This window comes from Sus scrofa, chromosome X (genome assembly GCF_000003025.6).
Source record: "Sus scrofa isolate TJ Tabasco breed Duroc chromosome X, Sscrofa11.1, whole genome shotgun sequence".
NCBI classification, from domain to species: Eukaryota; Metazoa; Chordata; class Mammalia; order Artiodactyla; family Suidae; genus Sus; species Sus scrofa.
In genome coordinates, this window is record NC_010461.5 from 91,515,564 (window position 1) to 91,533,826 (window position 18,263).

Below are 18,263 nucleotides of genomic sequence, written 5' to 3' on the forward strand. Positions count from 1 at the left end.
CAATATTCTATAATACTTAAGTATTAATAGTTGGCACTAATGAATGCACTCAATCTTCCTAAAGAACACTTTAGCTTTATTGACAAATCTAACATTGATTTTTATTTTTATATCAAGAATCCATATTTAAAGGATCTTGCAAATAATCCAAGTGCAGGTAAAATCAAAATGTTTTCTAAACTCTTTGGAGGGTGATGAGAAATACACTATTGAGCCACACTTCTGGTCTGATACAGGTGTGTGTTGCATGCTACATCTATCCCCTTTGATGCATGGGCAAACCATCATATACATTTTGTTTTTTCCTCCGAGCCACCAATTGATCCTTTTACCTTCACTTGAAAGGTGTAGGAGGATGCAGTGTAAACAAAAAACAAAAAACAATGTATTTTTCTTCTAAGCAGTTACAACAAAGAGTCAAGTAAGGAAAGAGTTTGAGATAATGAGATAATATTTACCTTTAGAGCCATTTAAAATATTCAATTTACTAGTGATTTCCTACATAATCAAGAGTTTATCCTATGGCAAAACTGAATATGTTCCATAGGATGCCTGCCGGCTCCCTAATCCTCAACTTTTACAAGGGTAAGAGCATTTCTGGGAATAGAAGCCATTTCTGGCTGCTATAACAAAAAACGAATTTTCATTGTATCCTCACATGGCGGAGAGCAGAGACAGGAAGAATACTCTCTTGTGTTTCTTTTTATAAGGACACTCACTAGTCACATTCATGAGGGCTCCACCCTCTTGATCTAATTATCTCCTGAAGGCCCCACCTCCAATAACCATCACATTGAGGGGTTATAAATTTTGGGGGCACACAAACATTCAGTCCATAACAGAAGGGCTGCCAACTACTCCATCATGTACTACCCCATTAACCTCCAAAATAAATTCCAGGAATAGAGAGGTAAGTATTACTGAAGTTCAGTGCTTGGCCCCCACTTCCAGACCCAGACACATCTACCCCCACAGGTGGCTGCACACACTACACAGCTATTTAGCTATCGAATGCCAAGGGAAAAAATTAAAATGGCATTACCTTCCACTTATTTGTGTCTTTGATCATGAGATTCCTTCAGCCAGGAATATCCTTCCTTACATCTTCTTTATCAAATCTCAATTCATTTTTCAGGGCCCAAGTCAAGGGCTAACTCTCCTGTGAGGCCTTCCCAGTGTCCTTAGGCAGAAACTAAATTTTCTTTCATAGTTTCAAACCACTTTACTGATAAGTCTGTCTAGCATGCACTTTACTCTGCTTTGTCTTAAACAAACTGACATGTTTGTCTCTTTGACTAGTGATCTGGGAGCAAATGTTAGTTCATCTTTGTTCATGATGTGGAGCCTCTCAGTCCCTGTAGCTTTTGGTTCAAAGTGTTCCTCATCCATGATATTATTTGGGGAAAAGGTAAATAGTCATTCTTTTTTTTTTATTCATCACTGATAAAGCATGCATTGGAATGAAATCACAAAGTCCTCCCAAAACATAATACACTATAAGCCAGTATTATATTTAACCAAAGACCATCTTAAACTCCATCCCAAGGAAGGTTTATATTGTAAGAACAGCAAGCCTTCCTTAAGATACACCTCTAAAATCCAACCTGTTGAAAGTATTATGGAAAGTCTTCACTGTACTCATTGGAAAACATGAGCCAACCACCAGTAAAATCTATGTCTATGTCTATTACCCACTTCTCAAATCTGTTCTTAGTGTCTCCATAGAAAGGAATACTTTTTAATGTATAGAGCATAATTTTCCCCATCTTATCAGCTAATTTCACAATCAACTGGTGTCTAGCCTCAATCACAGAGGTGAAGTTAGATATATAGTCACATATTTCCAACACACAGTTGTCAGGAGGAACACTATGTTGATTTGGCACTTCTTCTGGTCTCACAGGACCAAAGGGAGGAACAATCAACCCAGTCATCAATTAGGTTTCCTTCTTTCATTTTTGCAGATACATCTGTGCAAATACCAAACCTCTAAAATCAGCAGTTTGAATCAGTGTTTAGCCTACTGTTGGGGCCCAGATGGGACTCTGGGAACATACATTTCAAAATGAATATCAGGGTATTTACCACTACAGTCCTTTTGGCTGAATAGGGCAAGAGATGGGCCAGGGAGGCGTAGTAATAAGAAAAATGCTCAATAGTCTCTCTGCTTCTTCAGCCAGGCTACCAGACAGGCCTCTAAATCCCCAAAGTGATTTGTAATCAGTGACACTGTGTTCTGAGAACAAAAACTCTTTAAATGTGGTAGAACAGAAAGATCAGGAGATTTGAAATTAGCTAAACTTGAGCTTAAATTTTGGATCCGTCATTTATGAGCTATGTGGACTTGGGATAAATCAACTAAACTTCTTAAAGTATATACCTATTTTTTAAGAATGTAAAATAGGCGTTCCTGCTGTGGCACACAGGTTAAGAAGCCAGTGTTGTCTCTGCAGTGGCTTGGGTTGCAGCTGTGGCTAGTATTCGATCCCTGGCCTGGGAACTTCCATATGACGTAAGTGTGGCCAAAAAAAAGAAAAAATGTAAAATAGAGTAAATGCCTCCCACATAGGATTGGTGTAATGCATAACTGAGCTAATGTAGGGCTCAGCACATAGGAAGCACTCGTTTAATAGCATTTATAATCTGTGTTGTTAGTTGTCAACAAAAGCTGGAGGGTAACAGGCAGTCCCCTCTATTGGGCATTTGGTATGTGCACAATATTTTCGGATTTTTGCATCCTAATAGCCCACTTTTTTCTCACAATAACTATAGAATACTAAATAAGACATGTCAGGTTGACTTCCTCCCCAAAAGGCCCATGGTCTTCATTCATACTCAGTCTGAAATCTGAAATTCCCTTCAGTTCCAGCTTATACTTCTGCTAAACTGCAAAGCCTCAAGGGCAACTAAACTTACATGCGGCATTTAAAAAGGACCTGAAAGAAGGTTTTGATAAAGAAAAAGAGAAAAAAACAGTGATGAAGATACTGGACCTTAGAGGATGGCTAACACCAAAGGATAGGGATGGGTAGAGCCAGTATAGGAAAGCCCTGAATATAATAAACTTGGCCTATGTCAAGACTCTTGGAGAAAAATAATAGTTAATTATTGACTACTAACTATATAACTGGAATGCTTTATGTTAATACTTGCAATAGTCCTCTGAAATTTGGCATATGAAAACAATGAGGTTCTGAGAGGTTAAAGTAATTCTGCAAGATTTTTTATTAGTAGGGCTAGGATTTGGGTGCAGGCTGGCCAGATCTTGAGTTGAGCCTGTGATTTTAAGCATCACATATGATAGCAGCAGGCATTTTGTAAGTGTTGATGGTAAAATGTGTGAGGCATAGTTCTAAGCACTTCATATTAATTATCTCATAATAATCTTACAACAACCCTTGGGAGCCAATGTCATTGTTATCCCCATTTAACAGAATAAGTATCTGTGGTTTGGAGTTAAGTTTCTTGCCCAAGGTCATATAAGTGACAAATAAGTCAAGGTTCCAACCTAAGCACTTATGTTCTGTGGTCTGCATTCTTTTGTTGTTGTTGTTGAAGTATAGTTGATTTACAATATTATATTAGCTTCAGGTGTACAATACAGTGATTCAATATTTTTACAGATTATACTCCATTTAAAGTTTTATAAAATATTGGCTGTATTTCCTGTGCTGTACATTACATCCTTTTATCTTATTTTATACCTAGTAGTTTGTACTTCTTAATCCCCTTCCCTTATCTTAACCCTCCTCCCACCCCTCTCCTCACTGGTAACCATTAGTTTTTCTTGCTATCTATGAGTCTGTTTTTGTTTTGTTGCATTCATTCATTTCTTGATTATTATTTAGATTCGTGTCTTATACTCTTAACAAATACCTTATACTACCTCTCCAGGTAAAACGGGTATTTACTAACCACAAGTAGCAGATGAGAAACTGGTGTCCAGTGCCTGAGGTCTCACAGCCACTTAACAGAAACAGATCCTAAATCCAAGGTCTCTGAATCTTTGCTTTTATGAAGCTATCTGACCACTTCCCATAGAGACTATTTTATGGCTTGGGATTTAGTTCACAAGGCCTTTCACAATTCTGCCTCTGCTAAATAGGTAGCTCAAAGGCAGCATCTTAGGCTTTGGTTATTCTACAACAGTTTGGTAGATTACTTGCTGTTCTTTTCCGGTGTTCTAAAGCTGAAAATTCCTAAAGAGTTGATCTAAGAAGATTATGAAGAATAGCCCTAAAATGTTCTTTCCTAACAGGCTGCCTCTCCCTCTTCAGGCCTTACAGGAAACACACTGGCAATTATCACAGGAAAACCAATCATTCAACCAGTGCTACCTAACCAATTGCCTTGAAACTATTTTAGAAGTGACAGATGAGTGTAAGGTCCTGGAAGGCACATGTTCTTGCTTCCGTAATTGCTGCCTGACTAAAAGCATAAGGAAAATAATATTGAGAATCTTATGTCTGAAATGCACTACCTCCTGTGGCAAAAGAAACTGTACATGTACCTATTTAATAGGCCTACTGAAACCTGGGTTTGCTCAATATTAATTAAGAAATGCTAATATAACCCAGCATCTGTGAATGAGCCAAGAGGACATCTGTGGATTACCAGGACAATTATTTCATATTTTTATAACATTTTTAATAGCTTAAGTAGCTCAAGGTACTTTTATAAACATTGGAATTTAGCCTTCTAATACCTCTAGGATATAAGAAAAAGTTGAATGTTTAGTTCTTCCTATTTGAATAAAAGTATTGACACAAAGATTAAACAAGACAGTTCTTCAGATTCTTAATTCATTTCTATGTCCTTAAACTAGAGGTTCCACATAGCTGTACTCATTTTAGGCAAAAATATGAGGGTAAAATTTGGTTTGGGGATCCTTCTGCATTTTTCTTTATCCACTCAGCAATCTTCATGCCCTTTCTGTGATTCTCTCTTCCTCCCACTCAAATGTCCTACTGCTAAAAGACTTTTATTATGGCTTCTAATATGGACCAAAGCCCTACTCTATGACTTGTTCTCCACATTCCCCACTTGAAAAATTACTTGAGTCCCATCTAATAGGATTTCCTACAAAGTGTAATGTATAAAAGCAATCATATGGCCTCAAAACCCCAGTTCTGGGAAGGTATGTGACACAAAGTGCCAATAGGTTAAGAATAGATGTAGGAAGATAAAAGAGTGGGGTCACCAATTGTTCCAGTTTGCCCATTACTGAGGAGTCTCCTGGGACATGGGACACCAGTGCTAAACCCAGTAAAGTCCCAGGGGGACTGAAACAAGTTGTTGTCCCAAGGAACATCATGTATAGTAATCAAACAATTAAAATAACTCTAAATGTTCATCAGTAGGGTAATGGTTGAGTAAATTAAGGGATGTCATTTTGTAGAATATTACCCAGCTATTGAAATGAGGCTAAATCTCTATGTATTGAATAGAAAAGATTACTACAAATAATCATTAAAGATCAAAGTATACAATCATATGTGTGCATGATACAATTTTTTGAAAGTTTTTTTAAAGGCAGCTAACATACAAAAGTGACATGTCCAGCTTTGCATGTTAGATCCAATCGTAATAATGAAAAGAAAATAAGTTGGTATTTAAAAATCCAATTTTGTACTGGGTAACACAGAGAAGATCCACACATTTGAAAAGGTCCTTAAGGCAATTCTTTTTTTTTTGGCTGCCTGGCGGCATATGGAGTTCCCAAGCCATGGCTTAGATCTGAGGCACAGTTGCGACCGATGCCTCAGCTGTAGCAACACTGGATCCTTAACCCACTGTGCCAGGCCAGGGATCAAATCTGCATTTCGGCACTCCAGAGATGCTGCCAACGCCATTGCACCACAGTGGGAGTGCCCCTAGGGCAATTATTAATAGTCATTATTACCTCAAGGCCTAGGAATTTTGAAAAATGTATCCTAAACACATCAAAGAATAGAGCAAGAATTAATATTGTTAAATCACCATACTACCCAAGGCAATTTACAGATCCAGTGGAATCCAAAGGGCACCAATGGCATTTTTCAGAGAACCAGAACAAATAATTCTAAAATTTATATGGAAACAGAAAAGACCCAGAAAAACCAAAACAATCTTAAGAAAGAAGAACAAAATAGGAGGTATCATGTGCCCTGATTTCAAACTATGCTACAAAGGTACAATGATCAAAACAGTATGATAACAGTACCAAAGCTTGATACATAGATCAATGGAACATAATAAAGAGCCCAGAAAGGAACCCACACTTATGTGGGCACTTAATCTACAGCAAAGGATGCAAGAATATACACTGGAGAAAAGAGCCTCTTCAATAAATGGTGCTGGGAAAGCTGAAAAGCTACATGCAAAAGAATCAAAATGGACTACTATCCCACACCATACACAAATAAACTCAAAATGGATTAAAGACTTAAATGTAAGACCTGAAACTATAAAACTTCTAGAACAAAACATAGGCAATACACTCCTTGACATCAGTCTCAGGTTTTTAATATGTCTTCTCAAGCAAGGGAAACAAAAGCAAAAATAAACAAATGCAGAGTTCCCTTGTGGTACAGTGGTTTAAGGATCTAGCATTGCCACTGCAGTGGCCCAGGTTGCTGCTGTGGTGCAGATTTGATCCCTGGCCCAGGAACTTCCACATGTCACAGGTGCAGCCCAAAACAAACAAACAAACAAACAAACCCCAAACCAAATGAGACTATATAAACTAAAAAGCTTTTGTACAGTGAAAAAAAAAAACTATCAACAAAATGAAAAGGCTACCTACTGAATAGGAGAAGATATTTGCAAATGATATATCCAACAAGGGGTTAATATCTAAAATAATACAAAGAACTATACAACTTAACATCAAAAATGAAACAACCCACTTAAAAAATGGCCAGAGGACCTACATAGACAATTTTCCAAAGAAGCTAGACACATGGTCAAGAGGCACATGAAAAGATACTCAATATCACTAATCTGTGAACTGTGAATCAAAACAACCATAAGATAGCACCATACACCTGTCAGAATGGTTATCATCAAAAAGAAAACAAATACAAGCATCAGCAAGGATGTGGAGAAAAGGGAGTCCTTGAGCATTGTTGGTGGGACTGTAAGTTAGTGAAGCCCCTAAGGAAAACAGTATGGGGATTTCTTGAAAAATTAAAAACAGAAACACCACAGGATCTAGCAATTCCACTCCTAGGTATTTATCCAAAGAAAATGAGAACACAAATTCAAAATGATATATGCACCCCTATGTTTACTGCAGCATTATTTACAATAGCCAATATATGGAAGCAACCTAAGCACCCATCAATAGATAAATGGATGAAGATGTGATACATGCGCACGCGCGCGCACACACACACACACACACATATATACACATATACACACAATGGAATTTTATTCAGCCATAAAAATGAATGAAATCTTGCCATTTATGACAACATGGATGGACCTAGAGGTTATTCTAAGTGAAATAAGTCAGACAGAGAAAGACAAATACTGTATGATTTCACTTATTTGTGGAATCTAAAAAACAAATGAACAAACATAAGCAAATGGAAAGAGAGTCATAGATACAAAGAACAAACACGTGGTTGCCAAAAGGGAGGGGGTTGAAGGGAGGAGAGAAATAGGTGAGGGAGATTAAGAAGCACAAATTTTCAGTTGTAAAATAAATGAGTTAAGGGAATGAAGTGTGCATTGTGGGGAACATAGTCATTAATTATGTAATATCTTTTTTTACTTGAGAATTCATAAATAAACTTTGGAGAATAAATACAAAATATGCAATATCTTTGTAAGGTGACACATGACAATTAGACTTATCAAACGATCCTTTTGAAATATATAGAAATATTGAATCACTATGTCGTGTACCAGGAACTAGGATAGTGTTATAGGTCAATTATACTTCAAAAACAAACAAACAAACATGCAAGCAAACTCAGAGAAAAAGAGATCAGATTTTGGCTACCAGAGGCAGGCAGTGAGAGGAAGGGGAATTGGATGAAGGCAAGCAAAAGGAACAAATTTCCAGTAATAAGATAAATACTAAGGATACAATGTACAACATGATAAGGACAATTAACACTGCTGTATATTATAAATGAAAGTTAAGAGAGTTAATCCTGGGAGTTCTTATCACAAGGAAATGTTTTTTTCTATTTCTTTAATGTTGTATCTACATGAGATGATGGATGTTCACTAAACCTACTATGATAATCATTTCATGGTATATGGTAAGTCAAATCATTACGTTGTACACCTCAAACTTATACAGCACTGTATATGAGTTAGATCTCAAAAAAAAAAAAAGATGAAAAACACAACTAAAGTAGAAAAGGGACATGATCAGATTTGCATATTAGACCCAGCCCTAAAAATGAGGAAAAAAAATAACTTGGCATTTAAAAACCCAATTTTGTACTGGATAACATAGTGATGATCCATATTTTTGGAAAGGTCATTTGGGCAATAATTAATAGTCGTTATTACCCCAGGCCTAGGAATTTTGAAAAATGCGTCCTAAATACATGAAAGAATAAAGAAATCTGAAATAATTTCATCATACCAGAAAACATGAATGTTCAAAAAGAAATAGAAAAAAGTAATAGAATGAAAGCAAACAGAGATTATTTTCAATTTTTAAAAAAATGGCCTAAAAGGAAAAGCCAAATGAAATTACTAGTAATGGAAGTGGAGAGAAGGAGTATAAACATATAAGATAATGCTTAGCTAGTAAACAGAATTATTTTTTTCTTTTTTTCTGCCCCATAGAATATGGGGGTTCCCGGGCCAGGGATCCTTAACCCACTGAGCCAGACCGGGGAGCAAACCCATATCCCTGCTGCTGCATAAACACCATTGATCCCTTTGTTCCACAGTGGGAACTACAGAAATTCTAAATAAATAACTGCTTAGAGCTGTTTTATTTTCATGTGGCATAGATCTTTGTTTGAGAAGAACAAATTCACTATATAATATATATGAAGATAAAAGTGATTAGAAAACTGTTTCAGTGAGTGGACTACAATCACTACAAAAATTCTGTTTTGTGAGTGAAATATGTTATAGAGGTATTCAAGACTGGGGAGTTGTCAATGTCTGAGGACATATTTCCCTTGAGTGTCAGTGGTCATTAACATACGAAAAGAAAGAAGAGTATAAATTAACTACACCAAATAGGTAATGATGATTCTTACTGATTAATATAAATACAGAATATTTTAAATTTTTCTTAATACTCTTCTATGTTTTCCAACTGTTTTTTTTTTTTTTTCTTTTTTGGCCACCCCTCGGCATATGGAACGCCTGGGCCAAGGATCAGATCCAAGCCACAGTCAAGACCTAAGCTGCAGCAGCAGCAATGCCAGATCCTTACCCCACTGTGCTAGGCAGGGGATCAAACCTGCGTCCTGGCGCTCCCAAGACATCACGATACTGTTGCACCACAGCAGGAGCTCGGGTTTTCCAACTTTACCTGCAAATGATATGTAGTCATTTTAAAATCGGAAAGAGAACCCATTTATTATTAGCTCCTATCCATCACTGGAAGGAGCATGAGGAAAAGGACTGTGCCAATGAAATGTTGGTAGGATTGTAATGTAGGGAAACAAAACATGCCACCCCAAAATGTCTCTTTGGCATGTAGATTATTTTGAGCTGAAAATAGTCAAGGCACAAAAAACTCAGGAAGAACCTTTGACTTTCCCCCCAAATGCCTAAAGAATGTAGACAGAGGACCTGTTCCAGGAAGGGAGCCCTCACCATAGATAATTTTAGTAAATTAGGTGTTTAGACAGAGAGGAACCCCTCAAAGTCTGTTAAAATTCCTCTCTGTGTCCCATTGTCTCTGCTTGGCCCAGTGAGACAATGGGACACAAACATTTGCTTTTCCAACTCCATGTGAATTGCCTTCTTCCCCCTTGAGGCCCCAAACCCCTACCGCCAACATCTTCTTTTGTCTTTAGCTGAAGATGGTATTTAAGGTGACGGCTTTAGCCACTTTGGTGAGTTACTCAGTTTTCTTGGGTCTCTCTTATGTGTACATGTTATTAAGTTTTTGCTTGATTTTCTCCTATTTGTCTCATGTCAACTGAATTCTCAGACCAGCCAGAAGAACCTAGAAGTATAGAGAAAAATTTTTTCCTCCCTGATAGTAAATTGGTGGCCCCACTTTGGAAGGTAATTAGCTGTATCAACAAAATATTTAAGATTGAATATCTTCACTCTAGCAATTTCTCTTTTCTATGCAGGAATTGTATATATAAGGACAATCATTGTGGTGTTATAATAGCAAAAGTGAATAACCCAGTGCTTATCAAAAGGATATTGTTTAAACAATTTAAGCTATATACATACTAAGGAATAAAGGGAAGACATTTAAAAGAATAGATAAAAATGCAACAAATGACATGGTTTTAATTTGCTCAGACATCCTGGTTTTGTTGTCCCATAGTTTGTGGTTGAATGAAAACAAACTGCAGAACAATATATTTGTAACCCTATTCCTTATAGGTGTACGTGTGTGCATGCATGCACACTCATACACAAGCAATCGGATAAACTCATTCACATTAAAGTGTTAGAAGTTGATTGAAACCATAAAAATCTGACCTGAGGAGGCAGATGCAATTTAGCTGAGGGTCTCTAGAGATGAAAAATCCTACCACCAAGGAATGAATGAATGAGTGAATGGCGTTTTAGATTTGTCACAGTAGAAAGAAATAGGGAATAGTTTTGGTTGAACTGAGGGCAAGGGATGCTCCTAGTGTTTCCACATTACATCCTAACAACAGGGAGCAACTAACATATATTCTCCTAAAGGGTTTAGGGAGTCAAAGACCATATTACAAAATTTATCTTTAGGGCTAGTACCAGGAAACCAGTCTAAAGTCTTTTCCGACTCCACCCAGGTCTACAAAGGGCTTCCAGGATGACCAGTAGAGTCTAATAACTTGGCTAAATTTTCCATTGAATTGAACCTAAATATTTGAATTGATAGCCCTATTACAACATAGTTTTTGACATCTACATTTTTCACGGAACATTATACTGTGAGTTCCTATTAATTAAATTTAAACTAAACATCACTAATCACCCTACTACCTTCACTCTCCCCCAGCAAGCAGGAAAAAATGGGAAAGGAAAAAAAACCAGTTTTAATTTGCTCAGACATCCTGGTTTTGTTGAAAGGATTTTAAATCCTTTGTTTCATAATTGATACTTTTCCCCCAGTAATTAAACTATGGCAATAAATAAGGATGAAGCCTTTTATATTACTTGACAATGACGGGGTCAGGCTCTCAGTCTCATATTCATCAGTCTGAGATGAGAAGCAGCAGCATGATGGGGGAAACCCATCTGTCTTTATTAAGACTTGGCACCAAAGGAGCACAGAATAGAGAAAAGCTCATTTAGTAAATGGCAGTTCCCTTTCTGCAAAGCGACAGAAAATTTACTGCACTGTCAGCAAGAAAAAAAAATCCACTCAGAAAGTTGTTATATTAGGGAGATTTAAAGAGAAAGAACATATTAGTGATATTAGAGAGGATAAAATTTTCTACCTACATAACAAAGTAGAAAAAAAAATCTTCACCAGGCCATTGCTCATGTTGCCATTCTTTCCTCCGAGGCCCTTACCTTCTAGGCCTGTTCCTATCTTTTCCATCATTTAAAGCCAGAAACAAGCCCCAGCTCTACCCAAAGGCCTCCCTAATTTCAATCCAAATTGACTTCATCTTCCTGCTGCCATATTTTTTAGTGGGCATAGTTTAGCATACTAACAGTTCAGCACTTTACTATGATTTTCATTCTCTATAATTACATAACAATTTTGATTCCTCTATCAATTACCTTGATTTTATATATTATGGGTGTAGTACTTTTATTACATGTCCCTTCAACTGCTGTTCCTTTTACTTCCCAAATGTTATCATCTGTACATTTGTTTTGCATTCATTACATAATCGTAATTAAGTCTTCTGCACTTTGTAAGTTAAATTCAAAAATCTGTCACCAGTTATTAGTAATCTCATATGACATTTGTCTTTCCATGCCTGACTTGCTTCACTTAGTATGCTAATGTATAGATCCATCTATGTTGCTGCCAATGGCATTATTTCATTCTTTTTAATGGCTGAGTAATACTCCATTGTATATACATACCACATCTTCTTTATCTAATCCTCTGTTGATGGACATTTAGGTTGCTTCCATATCTTGCTTATTGTAAATAGCGTGGTAATGAACATTGGGGTGCATGTATCTTCTTAAATTATGGTTTTCTCCAGATATATGCCCAGGAGTGGGACTACTGGATCATATGTTAGTTCTCTACTTAATTTTTTAAGGAACCTACATACTATTCATCTAATAAAAATGATACAATATAACTTAGCAAACAGAAACAGACTCAAAGATTTTGAAACCAAACTTACGTTTACCAAAGGGGAAATGGGGGGGAGGGATAAATCAGGAAGTTGGGATTGATAATATATATACACTGCTATATATAAAATAGATGGGTAACAAGGACCTACTGCATAGCACAGGGAAATTTACTCAATAGTGTGTAATAAACATATATAGGAAAAGAATCTGAAAAGAAATGGATATATGAATATATATATACATAAATGATTTACTTTGCTGCACACCTGAAATTAACACAACTTTGTAAGTCAACTATCTTCCAATAAAATTTTTAAAAATTTAAAAAATAGGAGTTCCCATCGTGGCGTAGCAGAAACGAATCCAACTAGGAACCATGAGGTTGCAGGTTCTATCCCTGGCCTTGCTCAGTGGGTTAAGGATCCGGCGTTGCCATGAGCTGTGGTGTAGGTTGCAGATGCGGCTCGGATCTGGCGTTGCTGTGACTCTGCTGTAGACCAGCAGCTATAGCTTCGATTAGACCCCTACCCTGGAACCTTCATATGCTATGGGTGTGGCCTTAAAAAGACAAAAATAATAATAATAATTAAAAAAACAAAATCAGTCACCACTGTTTTGTTTTGTTTTTGTCTTTTTAGAGCTGCACCCATGGCACACGGAGGTTCCCAGGCTAGGGGTCGAATCAGAGCTGTAGCTGCTGGCCTATGCCACAGAAACATGGGATTGGAGCCAGGTCTGCGACCTACACCACAGTTTACAGCAACATCAGATCCCTAACCCACTGAGCGAGGCCAGGGATGGAACCTGTGTCCTCATGGATACTAGTTGGGTTCATTTCCACCGAGCCATGACAGGAACTCCAGTCACCAGTGTTTAGATTGTTGTGACTTTGTACATAGCATTAATTTCAGGGCCAAGAATTAAACCATACTTATTGTTCAGATTTAAAATTTTTTTCCTGGAGTGAACTTTTTTCCCCATCTTGTATTATTTGTCTGTACCATATTCTTAGTTTATTGGTTGGTTTCTTTTTAGTGTCTCCATCATAACTGATGAATGGTAACTTTTTCTATAGACTTTCCTACAACCTCAAGCTCCACTGCAGGCCAATTTCTCTCTAGATTTACTCCACAGCTATGATCCTGGAACTTCACTGCTTCCCTGGGTTGGGTCCACGCTTCTCAAGGATTCATGTCTTCATCTTTCTTGGTTTATTTCCTCTACTTTGTTGGACTAAATCCTCAACTTCCTTTGAATGTATTTGATGCAAATTAATTTTAAAGTTACCTCATATCTGAAAATACTTTTATTCTATTCTCACACTTGAATGGTAATTTAACTGGTTATAGCATGCTGTGTTGAAGAAAGTCACTTTCCTTCAGAACTCTGAAAGCATTGCTCCAATATTGTCTCACATGTGAGATTGCTGATAAGAAGTCCAATGTCAATACCATTCTCATTTCTTTGTAGATTACCTGTTTTACTCTCTGGAGGCTTTGAGGATATCTTTATACTTTGTATTTTGAAATTTCACAAGAATATACTCTGACAAATTCTCGTATTATTTCTTTGCTAATTCTCTCTACTTTGCTTTTTCTTGAATTTCCATTAGTCAAATACTGGGATCTCCTGAGTTTTCCTTCTATGTATCATTTTTTTCCTGTCTCAATTTCCTTCTTTTAGTCTTTTTGTGATACTTTCTTTGATATTTCCTCAACTCTACCTTCCAACTCTTACCTAGAATTTTATCTTAGCAATCACATTTACTATTTCAAAATATCTTTCTTGTCTTATTATTTATTTTCAAATATCCTATTCCTGTTATATAAATGCAATGTTTTCTTGAACCTCTCTGAGTATACTAATTAGGAAGTTTTGCCTCCCTTCTCTTTTTTTTCTCTCTCTCAAGGGTCCTTGATTTTTAAAAAAATTTTTTTTTCATCATTCTTTCATGTTGAAAGTTTTCCCTCAAATATTTGTTGATCATTGATTGTTTTGTTCACATGGAAGAATGAGGCAGTAGTAAAATGATTGGGATCTTCATATACATGAATGGGGAGCTAGCCATTTTGTTAAGGGATTTCCTAAATGCAAAAATGTGGAGGCTTTTTCTCTTGGACCTCTCAATCTCTTTAAAGAATAACACTCCAGTTTTTCGGAGCTCATGGAGGATATGTCTGACTACAAGGCATTCCGTCCACCAGACTGGGGGAGGGGATAATGGGGGAATCAACTCTGTAAAAATGACTTACTTTATCTCCACCCCCATTACGTCTTACATCTCACTCACGCAGGGAAGGATAACTTTCTCTTATAGTGTATCACCCCTCTGCAAGACTATAACTACTTTATCAGTTACTACACTTCCATCTGGAGGTAATATATCGTGTAATCTGTCTGCTGTCTTTAACTTAATGAAATACATAAACCTGTTTTGATTACAGTTTGAGCTCTCACTTTGCTATTAGTTTCATTTCTTCTGAAAGTATAGCACTAAAGAGCATCATACTCATTGCTGTAATTACATCCAACTAATTTAGTAACAAAACCCCATTTTACAGGGTACTGAAAAATTATAACAGTAAACTTCAATATACTCCCTTCTTAAACAGAATTTTCTTCCATTTTTTAGCTTTATTAAGACATAATTGACATATAACATGTGTAAGTTTAAGGTATACAATGTGATACAAATGATTACCACTATAGGGTTAGTTAACACATCCATGACTTTATATAGTTGCTACCTCATGTAGTTACTTTTCTTTTTGTGTGAGAACTTTTTTTTGGCCGCATCTGAGGAAGTTCCCAGGCCAGGGAATGAACCTGTGCCACAGCAGCAACCCAAGCCAATGCAGTGACAATGTTGAATCCTTAACCCACTGTGCCACAAGGGAACTCTTGTGTGGTGGGAACTTTTAAGATCTACTCTGTTAGCAACTTTCAAGTATACAGACACAGTGTTATTAACTATACACATAATGTGGCACATTACATCTCCAGGACTTATTCAGCTTATAACTGGAAGCTTGTACCCTTTGACCACCCACTTGCACGGACTTCCCTCCCCTCCCCCCACCCACCTCCACACACTGACAACCACCATTCTATACTCTGTTTCTATGAGTTCAGGTTTTTTTTAGATTCTACACATAAGTAATATCATCAGCACTTGTCTTTCTCTAACTGACTTATTTCACTTAATGTAATGCCCTCAAGATTCATCTATGTCATCGCAAATGACAGGGTTTCCTTCTTTATATGAATGAGTAATATTCCATATATATATATATATATATATATATATATATATATATATATAATGTATATTTCCATTCATCCATATGGATACTTAAGTTGTTTCCATGTCTTTGTTATTGTAAATAATGCTTCAATGAGCATGGGAGCACAAATCAAGACAGTAATTTCTTTTCCTTTGGATATATACCCAGAAGCAGAGATTGCTGGATCATGTGGTGGTTCTATTTTTTTTTTTTTTGAGAAATTGCTATAATATTCTCCATAGTTATTATACTAATTTACATTCCCTACAACAGTGCACAAGTGTTCCATTTTCTCCACATCATTGCTAGTGCTTAACTCTTGCCTTTTTGATAATAGCCAAACTGACAGGTGTGAGGTGGTGATCTACATTTAACTGATGATGAGTGATGCTGAACACTCTTTCATGTGGTTTTTGGCACTTGTATAGCTTCTTTGGAAAAATGTATATTCAGGTCCTTTGCCCATTTTTAATTGGATAATTATGATGTAATGATGATTTTGCTATTGAGTTGTATAAGTACCTTATATATTTTAGATATTAACCCCTTATCCAATAGATGGTTTGAAAATATTTTCTTCCATTCCATAGATTGACTTTTCATTTTATTGATCATTTGTTTTGCCATACAGAGCTCTTTAGTTTGATGTAGTTCCACTTGAAAATTTTTTACGCAGTTGCTTGTGCTTTGGGTGTCATATCCGAAAAGTCATTGCCAAGACCAGTATCAAGGAAATTTTTCCCTATGTTGTCTTCTAGGAGTTTCATGGTTTCAGGTTTTACATTTAAGTGTTTAAGCTGTTTCCAATTAATTTTTGTGACTGGTATATAATAGGGGTCCAGTTTAAATCTTTTGCATGTGAATATCCAGTTTTCCCCTATTGAAAAAGAATCTGTTTTCTCCATTGAGCATCAATGGCTCCTTTGTCAACTATTACTTCATCATATATGTATGGGTTTAGTTCTGGGCTTTTGATTCTGCTCCATTGGTCTATGTGTCTGTTTTTATGCCAATATCATACTGTTTTGATTACTGTATCTTTGTAATATAGTTTGAAATCAGGGAGCATGGTGCCTCCAGCTTTGCTCTTTTTTCTCAAGATTGCTTTGGCTATTTGGGGTCTTTTGTGGTTCCATATGAATTTTATGATTGCTTTTTCTAGTTCTGTAAAAAAAAATAAGCGGAATTTCTATGCATAGACCAAGAATGTCTGATATATTTTTTGGGACAATCAATTCATTAGACACCTATCTGTCTGCTCCCCTAAGGCAGTGGTTCGTAATCTGGGGAGCTTGTTAAAAATACATAGTCTCAGCTCCTAGCCTTGAAGAAGGTCTGGGATAGGGCCAAGATTCTGTATTTTTAAAGAGTTCCCTGGGTGACAAAGCATAGTCTGGTTAAGAACTAGTAGAAGGCCAGCATTAGTAAGTCTGGACCATTCCCACTCCCTTTTCCTCCTCATTTCAATTTTTTTTTCAGGGCCACAGCCATGGCATATGGAAGTTCCCAGGCTAGGGGTCAACAATCAAATCAGAGCTACAGCTGCCAGTCTACGCCACAGCCACAGCAATGCAGAATCTGAGCTGTGTCTGCAAACCATACCACAGCTCACAGCAATGCCAGATCCTTATCCCACTGAGCAAGGCCAGGGATCAAACCCACATCCTCATGGATCCCAGTTGGGTTAGTTAACCCCTCAGCCATGAAGGGAATGACCTCATTTAAATCTTTATTCTTGCTTTCTCCAAGTGCATGGCAGGCTTTAAGGTATTTTCAGGAGGTAGTTGCTGCATGACTAACCTAGCTTTCCAAATCATGCTACCTCAATAAAAATTCACCCAAGCAATCAATAAAAAATTGACGGATTTAATCTGTGCTGAGTAAACTCATTTGACCAAGGTCATCAATGTGAGTGGTATAGATAGGAACAGTACTTGGACCAATCAGTATATCTAGTCCAAGCCAGAGGGTACAATTATCTTATTATAAATCTATAACAAGAAGGTAAGAAATTACATTATCACAGTGCAAGAGCTTAGCAAACAGGAGGGAGGGGAATCCTTCTTGTAAGGATGAAATAAGCAAATTCTGAATTTGAGCAATGTGTGCTAGGCTTCATTGGGTGGAAGGGTTATTTTTTAAAGGGAGAGCTATTTCTCTTGTGGTGCAGTGGGATAAGGATCTGGCCTTGTCACTGTAGCAGCTCAGGCTGCTACTGTGGGGTGGGTTTGATCCCTGGCCTGGGAGCTTCCATATTCCATGGGTATGGTCAAAAAAGAAAAAAGAAAAAAAGGGAGAAATGGAGTTCTAATCATGAAAATCCAACATTATTGATTCACTGTCTTATTTTTAAGGTCTTGCAAGCCCTCTAGAACTTTTACATTTTCATCCCTAGAGGAATTAGAAGTGAGGCATACAGAGCTGCTGATTTACAAAATTAAGTAAGAAGCCTATCTTAGACACAGCTTTAGTACCAGGGCAGGAGTATGAGACAGTGGCTAAGGGCATAGGTTTACACTCAGGCACACCTGGGTGAAGATTTTAGGTTCCATCTCTTACTGGTTGTGTGAC

At 37.0% G+C, this 18,263-nt stretch overlaps 1 protein-coding gene across 7 annotated transcripts in view; it reads right to left on the reverse strand.

Annotated features, from left to right (window-relative positions):
- Positions 1-18,263, reverse strand: part of DCX (doublecortin) — a 326,902-nt gene that overhangs the window by 197,893 nt on the left and 110,746 nt on the right. The gene's annotated exons all lie outside the window — the stretch shown is intronic.